The sequence below is a fragment of the Ruditapes philippinarum genome, unplaced genomic scaffold (genome assembly GCF_026571515.1).
Source record: "Ruditapes philippinarum isolate M1 unplaced genomic scaffold, ASM2657151v2 ctg871_1_1_1_1, whole genome shotgun sequence".
Classification (NCBI taxonomy): Eukaryota; Metazoa; Mollusca; class Bivalvia; order Venerida; family Veneridae; genus Ruditapes; species Ruditapes philippinarum.
Window position 1 is genome coordinate 308766 of NW_026862242.1, and position 12581 is coordinate 321346.

The following is a 12581-nucleotide window of genomic DNA, read 5'->3' on the forward strand; positions in this document are numbered from 1 at the left end:
GTCAAACATAAAAACACGTTCCCTGATACCACAAAATGAAACCCAACAAAAACGTAACCAATGAACGAGCATCTGAATATGATATTTCCATCGCTATCCCTTTCTCTGTCGTCACAATATGTAAACCCCGGACAAAATGAACCAATCAATGGGCATGCTCTGGAGTACGGGTAACTAATACCTGCACTCCAGTTAACGCACTGTGCATGTATATGTATACGATTTAACTCTGACACATTTTCAACAACAAGATCCCCAAACTGTGATACAACTTAACAATAAAGGCTTAATGAGCGAAAATGTTATAAAAATTTTCACACCAGTGACCTTGACACTAGAGACCCCTTACTCCACAAAAAATACACGGTCATTAAAGGTATTAGGTTAACCATACAAGGTCCTATTTTCAAAGTGAAAAAAGGAATATAACTTGGGATGTCAGAGTTATATAACTTGGCAAATGAACTTTCTCTAAATAAGTAAGTGTGGAAATTATGAAGCCATAAGTATAGACAGTACTTAAAAAAATCCATCTTGCCGGTTAAGGTTCACAATATTATTATCAAACTGCTGAAAATGGCAATAATTTGATAAAAACTTATGCAATAATTATGTAACTTGCCAGGATCAAGTATATTGTATTGATTAGTAAATGTGTAAATTATGAAGCCATTTGTACGAGTAGATTTTAGGAAAAATCCAACATGCCATTTTATTATTTTGATCGTTCCATTTTTTATAACATGACACCAATTTTAGGCTGCCAGGCTCCTAGAGTGCCAGCTTTAGGCTATTAGACTGCAAAGTTCAGTGCCCTTAAGGTAAAGGCGTTTTTTCCATAATCATGCATTTGTATGTGCTTTTGCAAGACCTTTCATAGTGATTTTACTGTATTTTAAATTGTTTCCATATTTATAATATAAGTCACTAACTTTAAGCTACTATAGGCTGCCGACTTTAGGCTGTTAGATTGCCAACTTCAGGTTGCAAAGCTGACATTGATAGGCTGTTAAGATTGTTAGGCGGCCTCCTCATGATACTAGGCTGCCAACGTTATGCTTCCAGGGCGTTAGGCAAACTCCTAAGGCCCTGGTCGTCAGCTATTTAGGCTTCCTCTTCCGACTGCGAGACAATTTGCCTCCTCAGTCAACAAGGCCATCAAACTGCCACCTCAGGCAGCCAGACCGTTAGGCTGTCTCTTCTGCCAATTTTACAGACATGATTATACAAAACTATTTACAGAACAATGCCAATTTTGCAGTTTCATACAAAAAGTATACAATTGTATAATTATCAATATTTACTTGCATAAGTTCAGCTAAAATCCAACGCAAAACAATATACATTATTAACAAGATGAGTATTATCGTCGCCAAAATTGAAACGCAGTTCCATATATAATAAATTCACTCGCTTTCAAACAGACAAAATTCGTCTTGAGTAGGCAGATTTAATTAATTTGATACAACAATAAAACTTGAGTTCAATCTTGCGACATTTAACGGTAGTGTTGCGACATTTAACGGTAAGGGAAATTCGTGCGACATTTAACGTTAACATTGCGACATTTAACGGCAAATGATTTTGCGATATTTAGCGGCGGTTGCGACATTTAGCGGCAATGGTGCGACATTTAGCGGTAAGTGCGACATTTAGCGGCGTTGCGACATTTAACGGCGCCACAAACACTACTACGCTTTGACATTGTGGCAAGTGATATTTTACTCGCCAAGTCGCTTTATTCTATGAAAGATTCTCAGTAAATACCATATAATAAGAATACAAATAATGGGTTAAGCTCATATTGGCCTTGCTATTTGGCTGAAGACAGCTAGCCGTATTGGCCAGAGAATTTAGGCTTTTTATATCATTGCTTTGCTGTAATGAAAATCTTAATCTGTAAGCTTCATTTTAAATATTTCAATGAAATTAAATCTGACATCTATCGAAAAACAGAAGACATGAATAATACATATGTAACTAAGATATTAGTTAGATATCTGTAACCACTTTTATGGTCGTATTTTTATTCACGAGTTTGATTTGAACTTTTTTTCTTATCATGTCCGAATGCGCATGTCGAGTACGTCATAGTGAAGTTCAAATGACCATAAATACAAAACATACGCACAATAGAGTATCTATTTTAAGATAATTTTAAGAACTTTATCTTTCAAAACAAAAACATAAGACAGATGTGTAAAGAAAACATCTTTTTAATTTATTGCATTAATAATATGAATAACCACTGCCTTTCTGGTGTTCAAATGGAAATAAAAACACGCATACGAGAAGCAAATTTGATTAAAGCGTAAACTGTTTGTGTGAACTTCACTCTGCAAATTAAAATCTATTTTAACTTTTGTGACCATGTCCCATTGATCCCTACCTCAATCAAAAGGAAGAATACCATGCAAGTTATCTACCTTCCAAATATGAAATACATTTGTCAATAAATAAAGGCTGTAAAAGTGTAGAAATCTATTTTTAGAACTGGCGACCTTGACCCAACTGAACCCTTACTCCATCCAAAGGAGAAGACTTCAATTTAATGTTCCTACAAATATAAAAGTCATCTCTCAAAAGAATAATGTTAATGCACCTGTAAAAATGTGAAAATCTATTTTGGCATTGGTGACTTTGGCCTTGACCCACAGGACCCCTAACTAAACCCAAAGGAAGAGGACCTCCCTTGGCATGTTTGTATTAAACATGAAATACATTAAATAATAGAAAGAGCATCGAAACACGAGGCTATCTGATTGTACGAGGGGGCGTAGCCCCCGAGTATAAATTAGATTGCCGAGTGTTTTGATGTTCTTTCTCTTTTGTATCATAGTCAAACATAAAAACACGTTCCCTGATACCACAAAATGAAACCCAACAAAAACGTAACCAATGAACGAGCATCTGAATATGATATTTCCATCGCTATCCCTTTCTCTGCCGTCACAATATGTAACCCCGGACAAAATGAACCAATCAATGGGCATGCTCTGGAGTGCGGGTAACTAATACCTGCACTCCAGTTAACGCACTGTGCATGTATATGTATACGATTTAACTCTGACACATTTTAAACAGCAAGGTCCCCAAACTATGATACAACTTAACAATAAAGGCTTAATGAGCGAAAATGTTATAAAAATTTTCACACCAGTGACCTTGACACTAGAGACCCCTTACTCCACAAAAAATACACGGTCATTAAAGGTATTAGGTTAACCATACAAGGTCCTATTTTCAAAGTGAAAAAAGGAATATAACTTGGGATGTCAGAGTTATATAACTTGGCAAATGAACTTTCTCTAAATAAGTAAGTGTGGAAATTATGAAGCCATAAGTATAGACAGTACTTAAAAAAAATCCATCTTGCCGGTTAAGGTTCACGATATTATTATCAAACTGCTGAAAATGGCAATAATTTGATAAAAACTTATGCAATAATTATGTAACTTGCCAGGATCAAGTATATTGTATTGATTAGTAAATGTGTAAATTATGAAGCCATTTGTACGAGTAGATTTTAGGAAAAATCCAACATGCCATTTTACTATTTTGATCGTTCCATTTTTTATAACATGACACCAATTTTAGGCTGCCAGGCTATTAGACTGCCAGCTTTAGGCTATTAGACTGCAAAGTTCAGTGCCCTTAAGGTAAAGGCGTTTTTTCCATAATCATGCATTTGTATGTGCTTTTGCAAGACCTTTCATAGTGAATTTACTGTATTTTAAATTGTTTCCATCTTAATATTATAAGTCACTAACTTTAAGCTACTATAGACTGCCGACTTTAGGCTGTTAGATTGCCAACTTCAGGTTGCAAAGCTGACATTGATAGGCTGTTAAGATTGTTAGGCGGCCTCCTCATGATACTAGGCTGCCAACGTTATGCTTCCAGGGCGTTAGGCAAACTCCTAAGGCCCTGGTCGTCAGCTATTTAGGCTTCCTCTTCCGACTGCGAGACAATTTGCCTCCTCAGTCAACAAGGCCATCAAACTGCCACCTCAGGCAGCCAGACCGTTAGGCTGTCTCTTCTGCCAATTTTACAGACATGATTATACAAAACTATTTACAGAACAATGCCAATTTTGCAGTTTCATACAAAAAGTATACAATTGTATAATTATCAATATTTACTTGAATAAGTTCAGCTAAAATCCAACGCAAAACAATATACAGTATTAACAAGATGAGTATTATCGTCGCCAAAATTGAAACGCAGTTCCATATATAATAAATTCACTCGCTTTCAAACAGACAAAATTCGTCTTGAGTAGGCAGATTTAATTAATTTGATACAACAATAAAACTTGAGTTCAATCTTGCGACATTTAACTGTAGTGTTGCGACATTTAACGGTAAGGGAAATTCGTGCGACATTTAACGTTAACATTGCGACATTTAACGGCAAATGATTTTGCGATATTTAGCGGCGGTTGCGACATTTAGCGGAAATGGTGCGACATTTAGCGGTAAGTGCGACATTTAGCGGCGTTGCGACATTTAACGGCGCCACAAGCGTCATTTTATTTAGATGTTAAGCAGTTTGTAAGTTTTGTTCAATGTATACATGAATATTAGCGATGTAATTTTAAGTTTATAATAGAGTTCCTATACAAATGTAACCGAGTTTAGTGTCTAATATATTTTATTAATCAAGTGCTCCAGAAGTAAGTCAGATTTGATTAATTACCTTTAAATTGGGCGTCAATATAAACAATAACATTTGAATAAAGCATAGGCATTCTTTTACAGCCTGGAAAGCATTTTTCTTACTCGTACGAATGCATATTAGAATATTGCGGTTAACCAAAGCCCATAACTGTCAAGTGCCGAAATATAAGCCTCGTTCATAAAGGAATGTACCGCGGAAAATTGATTTACAAAGGGAAAAAATATTTTCCTTTCAAAGTAAATAAGGATACTGAAATGTATACGGAAGCACATAAGAGACATGTGGTCAATAATGGTTTATTATCTCGTGACCAAAATTAACAAAAAAATCGATGCCAAAAATAATTTTAAAATATCATTGGTTTCCGCGATTTATTTAAAACGTAACGTAACAAAAAATAGCCTTTGGCCATGAGATAATAACGGTGAAAAAAGCTACCTCTTAACTGATGACGTAATAAAAAGATCGGGAAAAAACTAGTAGTCACGAGGTTTATAAATATGTATGTTCCCTTTGTGTTTCCGTATATATTGCACCATTATTTGCATATATTTTGGTTCTGGTTTTTAATATTCACAGCAACCTGTCATGACATAAGCATGATTGTTCAATTTTTGAAAAGTGTAAAAAGTTTAATATTAACATTTACAGTCCTTCATTGACAGTTTATTGCATTGTAAAACTTTGTTAAACTTTACCGCCGTGTAAATTAGAGTAGAAGTTTAAAAGTCAATACTGCATTAAAAATAAAGATAAGAATTTGTTTTATCCTTAGCCAACTGGCAGCAACGGATTTTACTAATATGACCCATGCAGACCAAGATCGGCTCCTCCCTGCCGTCTGATCATGGTAGGCACCGTCCGCTATTGAGTCAGAACATTCTTTGATATTTTCCCCTAAAGCAATCCAGAATTGAATGATGGACAAGTCTTTTAACGATATACATCGTAGAAAAGGTAAAGAAAATGCAACACAATCACTAAGAAGGTTGGCAAAACATATATGAAACTATGAAATCTGCTTTTGTGACATTTTTCATTGGCCCATATTGGACGAGAATCAAAATATGGCATATAACGTTTTTGATAGAAATATGTGTATCTTGCAATAAGTCTAATTTTCAATCAAACCTACTTCCAATTCACTTTTCATACAGTCTGATTTTAAAGATAGCTATTATTTTTCGTTTGCGGAATGTTAAAGCGGTCTATGTCGAACAGATAGTTAGACCTACATGCAATCGCCAAGAGGTCTATGTCGAAATACATGCAATCGCCAAGCGGTCTATGTCGAACAGATAGTTAGACCTACATGCAATCGTCAAGCTGTCTATTTTGAATAATAGCTAATATGCGTACTGCATGCACAAGCTTAGAAATGACACATTCACCAATTGTCAAATGTGCTATTCAAATATAACTATAGCTAAATCTTTGAGAAATCGCCAGTCTGTCGCAAGACCATCGTGCAATCGTCAAACTTTGTTTTTCGATTCCATGGGTGAAATTCGTTCAAATGAGCCGAAAGGGTAAATTTTGTATAATAAAGGCTATTTATAATTATTTGTTGTTGTTGATGTTGTTGTTGTTGTTGCTGCTACTGCTGTTTTTGTTTTGTTTTCTTTTTAATAAAATAAACTTCAATTTAATAATATCAATTGCATAAAAGAATACTATTAGTAGTAGCTGTTAGGTTAAACAGTTGTTGTTTTTTTTTTCATAAAGAATCGAACATTTCAAAATAAGTAAAGAAAACTGATATCATAGACAAGGAAAACTAAGGAAACAAACGTGGGAAAATATATATTCCAGGCATGAAATGACGCCAAATTCCCGCTGAATATTTTATTCCAAAAAGTCATTAGATGGTGTCTTCCTCATATTATCTGCCTTCCAATGAAATACAGGATTTCATTAATGAAATATCAATTAATATATAAATCACTTCGAGCATGTTGGCACAACTGTCACGCACACAATTATGATCTAACATGCTAAATCAATAATAAAAAATAATCACTTCTTTATTCAAAGTTCAAACAAAAAAGGCGTTTTTTTATTTTAAATTTCCTGTACATAATTATATTCATTATAAAACCATGCAGCGTATGTGATTAGCACATTTTTATGACCAATTTAAACAGGTTTTGACAAATGATCGGGCCTTCTATTGACACTTTTTGATGCAGATTGTCAAAATGTGGCCTTATTGTAACATTTATTGTTTCAAAGTGTTGACAGTGTTTTTAATTTCGACAGCAGTCTTTTATTTTTTTAAGCATGTGCAATTTAACAAAACCGTATTATTGTAAACGTTGCTTTCGGTATACCACAAAATAAGCTATAAATAAGAAGTGGTTAGATCTACCTAAAAAAAGAAAAAACGCCCGAAGTATATGAAAGTATTTCGAATAAGCTTAATAATAAAAATTTCTATTTATTGGTTAAACGTTGCAAAATAGATTTTCATTCGGTATGCCGCAAAATATATTATAAATAAAAGGTGGTTAAATCTACTAAAATAGAAAAAGAAGAACGCCCGAACTATATGAAAGTATTTCGAATAAACTTAATAAAAAGTTCTATTTATTGTTTAAACGTTGCTTAATAGATTTTCATTCGGTATACCACAAAATAAATTATAAATAAAAAGTGGTTATATCTACTAAAAAAAGAAAAAGAAAAACACCCAAACACTATGAAAGTATTTCGAATAAGCTTAATAAAAATTTGTATTGTATATTGTTTTGCTATGATGGCTGATTTGGTACATTGCGCGTTGCGATAGCGACAACGCAACCTATATCGTCATCGCCATTATCTTTTGTCGCTAGCGACAACACGACAAACAGCCAAACGGGTCGCGCTGTCGTCTTGTCGTCATGTCTCTAGCAAAGCACGCCAAACGGCGCGTTGTCGTGCGGTGCGTTGTCGCGATGTCGCCCTGTCGTTTGACTTATAAGGCAATTCTTCTATTTGAACAGAGCGACAATGTGACATCGCGACAAAACGCCGCACGACAACGAACCGTTTGACATACATTGTTAGCGACAAGACGAAAGTCCGACAACGCGCCGTTTCGCGCTCTGTCATGTTGTCGCTAGCGCCAACACGACGCACAAAAGCGTTCAAATTTAGCCACCATATGTTACAATTTCTAATGCGTGACTCTTTTGTCATATAGATGAGCCATCTCTTGCTTTTTGCATTTTGGTAAGTAGTATAGTTGACGTGATACAGTATTTTATATTGAAGTCAAAATACTGTTTTGCTTACTTTAACAGTTTGATCCCTTTATAACAAATTATTTGAATTAAGCGGTATTTTCTTCTGATGATATACAGTTTGTAAGTTTTGTTCAATGTATACATGAATATATAAATATTAATGCGATGTACCTTTAAGTTAATAATAAAGTCCTATACATTAGTGTCAATTATATTTTACTTAATCAAGTGCTCCAGAAGTAAGTCAGATAATTTGATTAATTACCTTTGAATTGGGCGTCAATAAAAACAATAACATTTGAATAAAGCATTGGCATTCTTTTACAGTCTGGAAAGGATTTTTCTTACTCGAACGAATGCATATTAGAATATTGCGGTTAATCAAAGCTCATAACTGACAAGTGCCGAAATATAAACCTCGTTTATAAAGGAATGTACCATGAAAATTGATTTACAAAGAGAAAAAATATTTTCCTTTCAAAGTAAACAAGGATGCTGAAATGTATACGGAAGCACATCAGAGACATACGGTTAATAATGGGTTATAATCTCGTGACCAAAATTTACAAAAAAAGTCGAAGCGAAAAATAATTTAAAAATTTCCTTGGTTTTCACGATTTATTAAAAAAGTAAGGAAACAAAAATAACCTTTAGTCATGAGATAATAACGGTGAAAAAGATACCTCTTAACAGATGACGTAATAAAAAGATCGGGAAAAAACTAGTAGTCACGAGGGTTATAAATATATATGTACCATTTGTGTTTCCGTATAATTATATTGCACCATTATTTGCATATATTTTGGTTCTGGTTTTTAATATTCACAGCAACCTGTCATGACATAAGCATGATTGTTCGATATTTGAAAAGTGTAAAAAGTTAAATATTAACATTTATAGTCCTTCATTGACAGTTTATTGCATTGTAAAACTTTGTTTAACTTTACCGCCATGCAAATTAGAGTAGATGTTTAAAAGTCAAGCTTATTTGTGTGATACTGCATAAATATAATGATAAGAATTTGCTTTATCCTTAGCCAACTGACAGCAACGGATTCTACTAATATGACCCATGCAGACCAAGATCATCGGCACTTCCCGGCCGTCTGAACATGGTCTGCACCGTCCGCTATTGAGTCAGGAACATTCTTAGATATTTTCCCCAAAAGCAATGAATCGTTTTGTCTAGAATTGAATGACGGACAAGTCTATTAACGATATCAATCGTAGAAAATGTAAAATCAATTGATGATTGGCAAAATGTATATGAAACTATGGAGTCTGCTTTTGTGACATGTTTCCATTGGTCCAAATTGGACGGAGAATCAAAATATTGCAATGTTTGGATAAAAAATGTGTATCTTGCAATAAGTCTAAATTTCAACCAAACCTACTTAAAATTTCATGATTTTCATAGTTTGTTTTAAAACATAACTAATATATATCGTTTGAACAATTTTTTAGCGGTTAATTAGACCTACATGCAATCGCCAAGCTGTCTATACTAAATAATAGCTAATACGTGTACTGCATTTAATGGCACACTTATAAATCGTCAAATGTGCTTAGCTTAATCTTTGGGCAATCCTCAGTGCGCAATGATGTACAATTACGATACCATCGTGCAATCGTCAAACGGTATATTTCGATTCCGTGGGAGAGGGAAATTCGTTCAAATGACTTAAAAGACGAAATTTTGTAGAATATAGGCTATGTTTTCTTTGTTGCTGATGTTTTTTTTTGTTGTTTTTTTCTTTCTTTCTTTCTTTTTTCTTTCTTTCTTTCTTTCTTTCTTTCTTTCTTTTCCTCTTCTTTTTCTTCTTCTTTTTTTTCTTCTTCCTCTTCTTCTTCTTTATAAAATGAACTCTAATTTAGTAATATTTATGGCATAAAAGAATACTATTTGTAAGAACATTGATATAACTTGGTTGAACAATTGTATATCATTTAGAATCGAACACTTTAAAATAAGTAAATAATTGATATCATATATCAGACAAAATAAAGAAACAAATGTGGGAAATATATATTCCAGGCATGAAATGTTGCCAATTTCCGACGAATATTTTATTTTTAAAAATGACTGGATGGTGTTTTCCACATACCGTCTACAGACGGCGCTAAATAAAGACACTCAATTATCTGCCTTCAAACGAATTACAGGATTTCAATAATGAAATATCAATTATATAAATCACTTCGAGCACGTTGGCACAACTGTCACGCACACAATTATTATCTAACATGCTAAATCAATAATAAAAAATAATCACTTCTTTATTCAAAGTTCAAACAAAAAAGGCGTTTTTTTATTTTAAATTTCCTGTACAAATGTTCATTATAAACCCATGCCCCGTATGTGATTAGCACATTTTTACGACCAATTTAAACAGGTTTTGACAAATGATCGGGCAATCTATTGACGCTTTTTCATGCAGACTGTCAAAATGTGGTCCCATTGTAACATTTATTGTTTCAACGTGCTGACAGTGTTTTTAATTTCGACAACAGTCTTTTACTGTTTAAGCATGTGCAATTAAACAAAACCCTATTATTGAAAAGGTTGCTTAATAGATTTTCATTCGGTATACCACAAAATAAGTTATAAATATGAAGTGGTTAAATCTGTCTAAAAAACAGAAAAACGCCCGATGTATATGAAAGTATTTCGCATAAGTTTAATAAAAGTTTCTATTTATTGTAAACGTTGCTTAATATATTTTCATTCGGTATACCACGAAATGAATTATAAATAAAAAGTGGTTAAATCTACCTAAAAAAGAAAAAGAAAAACGCCCGAAGTATATGAAAGTATTTAGAATAAGCTTAATAAAACTTTCTATTTATTGTAAACGTTGCTTAATATACTTTCATTCGGTATACCACAAAATAAATTATAAATAAAAAGTGGTTAAATCTACTAAAAAAAGATAAAAGAAAAATGCCCGAAGTACGTGAAAGTATTTCGAATAAGCTTAATAAAAACCCCTATTACTGTAAACGTTGCTTAATAGATTTTCATTCGGTATACCACAAAATAAACTATAAATAAAATGTGGTTAAATCTACTAAAAAAAGAACAAGAAAAACACCCGAACACTATGAAAGTATTTCGAATAAGCTTAATAAAAATTTGTATTGTTTATTGTTTTGCACGGAATCTTGGACTGTCAAGTGATTTCAATCTGATTTTATCAGTAATAGAAATAACATATTAAAGGGACTCTACTGAGCTGTTTGACATGACGTGACTAGAAATATATTTTCGAGATTAAACTCCACTGAGGTCAAAACGCCTAAAATTGAAATTGTAATACACATAGATCACAATGGGACACAAAAGACAAAAGAATATGCAAAAGATAATTTAGAAATGTATTCAGAAATAAAATGAAAATTGTAATTTTGCGCTTTTCTTAGCCCGATTTTAGTAAAAAGCGTTGCAACACTTTTAAATTTTGGGTAATTTTTCACAATAAGAATTTTTCTGGATAAAAGAACGGAGTGAGCGAATGATCTGAAATTTGGCACACAAGATATTGGTCTATACCTACACCAAATGGAACAGTAATCTCGAAAAAAATATTTCTGGTCCAATCATGTCAAAAAAGTCCTTTTAATGTTCCATTTTGTGCCTAGACCAATAACTTGTGTGTGTAAAGCAGTTCAGGTCATTTGCTTACATTGGTTTTTGCAAAATAATTATTTTAGCGTGTAAAATAATCTAAAAAATGCACAAGCATACCGATTTTCAATTTATTTAAGAGTACGTTGTTAATTTATCTTTTTCATATCTCCCCGTTTCATGTGCCCTAGTCGAAAAAAATCAAATCTATCGTGTTTAGGCTTTCTGACCTCAGTGTAGCTCCTTTAAACTGAAACATCGTATGCCACAGCTTTAAATAAGACTTCACTGGTGGACAAAGACTTCGGGTGCTCCTGAGTGCATTATTTCAGACACGAACCTGAGTAGAATCAAGTTATTAGTTTAGACCTACTTCAAATGGTACAAAAACCTCGAAAAATTATTTTCAGTCCAGTCATGACAAAAAAAAACCTCAGTGGAGTCCTTTTGATACTTCTTAAGTAGTTCATGACAGATGTCAAATATCACATCACAATCGTTTACAATGACAATGACCTTTGTACTTTATGAAACTATTTTCAATTCAAAAGAAAAGTTCCTGTATAAATACAACTTTGTTTTGACACATATATTATAATTATGATTTAGTGTTTGTATATGTATAAATCATTTTTTGGCAATTATAGGAATTTGGTGACATGTAAGATAAAAATAAACATAATTCATTTTCTTTAAAATGTATCACATGTTGAAATACATCTGGTTTTCGGAATAAGCCGGGAATTCACGGTAATATTCGTAAACATTCGGCATATTTCGTTTTATTCCAGGATTATAGTTTGACAGATCTTTCGGTGCTGTTTGTTTCCTGTGGAGAACTCAGTATTTACTGGTTAGTTATCCAGTAAAGTTATTTACTGGTTAGTTATCAAGTAAAGTTATTTACTGGTTAGTTATCCAGTAAAGTTATTTACTGGTTAGTTATCAAGTAAAGTTATTTACTGGTTTGTTATCAAGTAAAGCGGGTAAAGGGGCTCCACTGCCGATGTATGACCAAAACAATGTAATGAAATGAGCGTAAAAAAAAA